This window comes from Pecten maximus, chromosome 19 (assembly GCF_902652985.1).
Source record: "Pecten maximus chromosome 19, xPecMax1.1, whole genome shotgun sequence".
NCBI lineage: Eukaryota > Metazoa > Mollusca > Bivalvia > Pectinida > Pectinidae > Pecten > Pecten maximus.
Window position 1 is genome coordinate 17,226,210 of NC_047033.1, and position 6,096 is coordinate 17,232,305.

The window sequence follows — 6,096 nt, forward strand, 5'->3', positions numbered from 1 at the left end:
ATGTATCTATACCACATGTTTGATAATGGTTGAAAATATTTACAGTATTAGAGATAAATGGGGTATCTTAGAAGATTCCTCTGTACCACATGCTCTGTTAGTACCTTATCTACATGTCACAAACTGATAGCATAACCTATATTTTGATAACTGACCGCGATATAAACTATGTTTTATACTTTGCAACTATATACTTGTACAATGTAATTGTGATGTATGACACTTTAATAAACAAATTGATTGATTGATTGATTGTTAATACAAACTATTACTACCGTCGTTTTATTTACTCACCTATAAACTATGGTAATAATGTATAGTATTGCATACCTTAACTTTATTCAACCTCAGCGTATTGTTATTTGTCGTTATGTAGAATCAAACCTGGCCATGGAATATCGGAATCACATATCTCTATGTAAGGTCAGTACGCTGGAAATTAGAAATCACATAAGCTGAATTATTCGGAAATGATATTGTATGAATCATAACGTAGCAGCCATATCATACCTAACAGTGATATAATGAGTGATTCATTTAAGCATTGAACTGCTTTCATTTGGAAGTTATGGGCTGATGAATGCCAACTGGACAAAGGCAACTTTAATGAAGCGCGCTATATATTTACATTTGACAACGAATTTGAAAGACTATATCCAGGAATTTTACTCTGATAATGAATGAACAACTTATTATCGTCAAAGACGGAACAGCCTTTTCAACAGTCACTTTCGTTATCGCCGACGTGACAATTATGACGTCACTATAATAATGACGTCATAATAAAGATTTGGAAGTGAGCTTATATATAGATATATTTTGACAAGTGAAATGTCGAAAATTATTCATTCTATCAAGTGATACCACTTTTTCTGATATTTTTTTTTTACTGATTTGACTAATCAAAACACTGTTTACAAACGAAAATTAGGAAAATTAAAAATTGACCCAGCGTGCTTTGCTATACCTGTATACCCTTTATCCAATCCTTATAAATACTCAAATTTTATGAGATAGAAATCCAAGAATCACCTGGGTAAAAGACAAATGCCAGTGACAGGCTATGGAAATTGATGGTCTGAGTCCTAGGGAGTATCAATGGGTTTTATACTCTACAACACTGAGGATACTTGAACGTCTTAATACATACTTAAATCTCATCAGAATATCAAAGTGTTACCTCCCTTCTGTCGTCGTAAAGCGTAAATTCATTCAACTTGTTAATGAATGACACTAAATTTTACTAAACTGTATTTGCTCGTAGAACCTCTATGAATATTTTAAAATCGTGTATTTGTCTGTATATAACTCTTTTGCAAGGATTGAAATGAAATGAAAACGAATATACATAGAGAGTAACTACCAATACCTGTCTATATTTAATGTCCGATGGTTTTATAAATACAACTGAGAATACCGACAGGATAACGTAAGCGGCTAATTCAGACTCATAATCGATAAACAAGTCAAACATACAACCAAAATAAAATTGCATAGAGACCTTTGAACAAGTCAAAGAATTATATGACCAGAAATTCCAGAAGGGTAAGCGTCTCAGTTCATTGTGAACATCCGCCAAAAGTATATCATAATGTCGATCATAATTAAGGATTAGTATGGTCATATGTGGCCAGTAGTAGACTTGGGTGAAGTTTCCTTTAGTTCATAAGTCATTGGTTTTAACAAAAAAGATACGTTTTCCTTTCAATTACATTCAAGCTAAGGTTCATGCCTCTCTTGCAGGAAAGGAGCAAGGATTGCTTCTGCTGCCTCTATCTTAAGAGTTTATATTCCCGTCACCATTCGTAAAACCGTAATGGCAAACAGTTCGAATCGCAGTGCTACACTCTGTATAAAAATATCACTGCATTGAAAGAGGATATGATGCGTTTAATATGACAAGCATGATTTGTATGACAGAGTTCTAATTAAAACATTTGCACCGCTGACCAATGCATAGGAAATATATTCCTTGAATCTGAGAGCATTACTTTCACATAAGTCGAATGGAAAGAGGGCCCTTTGCAGCAAAATATTTCAATCACTAGAATTAAGGTAAACTGAGCAGATTTCTGAAAGGAAATCCTTACTCTACAGTTCAGCTATTCCTAAGGGACGACATCTTTCTCACTATGTTCAGATGTCTTCATGACTAGTAGGAGCGTTTGTCTGAACCTCCCTTTATACCACATTTGAGTATTTGAGTACTCTAATTCACAATCTTCACTTCGTTTCAAGGTCAGGACAAAATACAAATGCTATAAATACAGTCAAATCTATATTAAATCCATATTGCGTGCTACAGACATTTCTAAGCGTAATGCCATTTTATGTTGCATAAGGAATCTAGATATTATAAAAATGTTGAACAAAGCATTATTTCAAATGTTTTGCCGACATTTACAAACAATTTAACTAATTACATGTCAACAGCAAGGGATATTTTAATCAATAAATTACTTCTGTTAAAGCAAGAGTTATGATGTGTAGGTTTGTGAAAATAACACTGGCCTTGTTATTTAGATGCCCCTTAACAGGTGTAAAAATATACCAAATACAAACACCGCCCCGCGGCGCAGTGAGGTTCCCTTAAATACATATTGCTGCCTCTGGATGCCTTTGTTTTAGGTATGTACATAAATCAACTCTGACCTGACTTACCCTTTGTCTGACACAGAAAAGTAATAACTCGCAAGTAGGATCATGGTTTTTAAAAGATTTACGAAAGCAAAAAAAACGGAACGAATGAAAGCGTTACTTAAAAGTATATTCCCCAAGAGGCGGGTCCAAATGAGAGGCAGGCCTCAAATGGGAAAAAGTATTTGTAATATTTTTTGAGCGCATATACAAAATCGTTGAAATGTCGATGTCTGTCTTCTTAGTTAATACTTCTAAAGTGAGTCATAATTACGTCTCTTGTCTGCTTCCGGCCATTTTACAGAACACGATGGGTGGTGGTGACTGAGGACGGGACTCGTGACTGGCATCATGCTGCTGCCACCGATGCACGGAGGTCTAATCTTGGGATCTTATCTTTTCGCCTCTTTTAAAATGTATCCCTTCACAAGGAGACAAACACGAATTCACTACACAAATCCCTCTCGCACATAGAAGACCATCTTTGAATGACCTGAGCTGCTCATAGGATATCAAACAATACTTTAGCCTTTCCTTCAGTTAGATTTTCGCATATTATCGTGAAATAGTTTATGTGTTTCTAGATTACCTTTGACGACATCAAAAAACCTTACAACATATGTATTCTAGTCCAAACAAATATTTCTGATTTTAATACCCCGACTTATTTTTGAAAAAGTAATACTAAAAGCCCCATCATGGTCCATATAAAGACAACAAATACCTTTCAATTATCACAATAGCAATAGATAAAGGATGCTCGGTATGAATGATGGAGCGATTATGTCGCTTTTATGTCGTTTTTAGAAGTACTGTTCCGTTGAAAAAGAATACAAGCTTTACCATAAAGCTATACAGGTGAGGGGTGGTCGTCAGACCAATTTCGTTAGTTTTACCATGAACACACTAGATAAAATCTTATCGATTTGATGACGTTGTTACAATGTAAATATTTACGTCTGACTTGCACGCGTTAATTTATTCCGTACAATGACCCCTAACACTAGGTAAATAGGTGCAAGTTCATGCAGTAATTCTACTTTGTATTGAACCAAAGACATGGGGCCTGTTTCATCCGTACATTGACCACAGAACTGAGTAAATAGGTGTAAGTTCATGTAGTAATGTAGTAATTCTAATTTGTATGGAACCAAAAACATGGGGCCGACTTCTCCCGTACATTTACCACAAGACTTGTTAAACAGGTGCAGGTTAAGATAGTAATTTTAGTCATTTGTGTGGAGACGAAAACAAGGGATCGACTTCTTCATGGACCACAGACCTCGGTAAACAGGTGCAGATTCGCGTTGTAATTATGATAATTTGTATGGAAACATTAACGTGCTAAACGGTGAAAGTCTTCAGTGGTTGTGTAAATGTTTTGAAAGCTTTTGTTTGTTTGTTTGTTTGTTTGTTTGTATTTTACGGTCCATCGACAATTAGTGTCATTTAGGGCAAAACAGGTTATTACCATTTTGTTTTATGACTTTAAAATCAGATAAAATTGGCCATTGTTAAAAGCATTCGTATTGTATATTTAGATCATTATGATAAATACGTTAATATATATATATGTATATATAACGAATAGATTATATGAACTTTGTGATATATATTCAACGTTAACTGTTATTCAGTATATCACCAATCCCTCAACAGTTATTTTTGGTAAAAGACATCAAAGTCTAATGAATAGATTTCCTTCAAGTAGCTAAATATTGTTTTCTAATCCACGTAACTGGAAAGAGTTTTCATATCCGGGACTCGAAAGTATTTATCACGAATGTCAATGAAATCGGAAAAATAACCAAGTTCTTAATATGTTCATATCTGGATATTTCTTAATTAACTACAAACATAATTATACGTTCTTTATACCGCTTTAGTACAGACACGGGCTCCTACAGTTTATTTTTTTCTCTTTGTTTTCATGGGTTAGAAATTGTGATATTAGATTTCCTTCATGTTCAATGAATTTCCATTTGTAGATAGTTGTGTCTCCGATTCTCCCGTCCGCTATCTTAACATGTCAAAGTCTGTTTGATATTTATTAGCTTGTTTCCAGTGATAATATCCCCTTGACCTTGATCCTGACCGAGAAACTAACAGCACAGTGTGTCGACAGATGCAGTTTGATTAGGACTCAAAGACCAATTGTTCTGTCCTCCTTTTCTGAATCCTTATTCTATAAGATGTTTGTGATGAACTTAATTTGTAAAATAAAATAAAGCTTGATTAAATTACTGAAATAATTTGGTCGTTACCATTGTTCAGCGCTATAGTGATCATTTAACTACTTCTGTTTTAAACAGAGTTCGAGCAAGCTTTAGTGGTCAAATATGGAAATACCTCTATCTGTCTGTGTTTTAGGTTGTACGAATCAAGAAGTTCACCGTTACTTTGCTCAGAAACTCCTTTATAGCGCTCTAGCGACTTCATTACTATTATCATTATATGCATTTAATCAAAAGTTTTATATGATGAATGATAAGGTTACTGCAAACGTGATACAAATTCAGGGTTACAGCATTAAGGACAAGGTTACCGTTATCATTTAAAGACAAATTGTTTTGTTCCTCAATTACGCTCTTGAGGGGATTTGTATCCCTTGTGATGCTTTGATAACGTTCGCGATATGGAATCTGTACTTTGTAGTTTTTTGTTACCGTTCTTGTTATCTTGTAATCCTTATGCGAGTGTTTAAAGGAGTTGGTTTCCTGCCCAACCACAACATTGTTTAATGATGCGCCAAATGATATGGCTCGTTAGTGTATTCATGTAAAATATATAGAGGATATCTAACAGTGTCTTCAGTAATACCAAATATATTTCACGAGTGGGGCTAATATTTTGATATTTTTTACGAGTGCGCAGCACGAGTGAAAAATATCAAAATATTAGCCACACGAGTGAAATATATTTGGTATTACTGAAGACACTGTTAGATATTCTGTTTATTACATTTTTTATCAACGAAAAACCTACCCCGTATGCTAACTAGGCCTACAGCGAAAGTTTGCATACAAAAAATGTAGTTTCCTCTTTCCAGGTGATGACATATATGTCGGGCTCTCTGATTGGTCAATTATTTTGGTATTTTCTAATCATTAATTTGATTTGTCAAATCAGCAAAAGTGATATTTTTCACTAGTGAAAAATATCACTTTTATGGAATGAATAATTTTTGATATTTCACTGGTAAAAATGTAATAAACATTGTTATACTTTGATGAAACTTCAACATTCCTATTACGTCAGTGTTTACAACCTCCGCTTTGTTTCTGCACTGCATTTTGTATTTCAAGTGTTTTTGGTCGTTTTCGATGTCTGATGTCTGAAAATTGATGAGAAAATCTACTGTCCTATCTACAGCTATGGTAATTTAAGGAATGCCATGTAATGTCGAATTCGCCTGAAGATAGTTTTGTTCTGTTTTGTATTGTTTAACGTCCTGTCAAC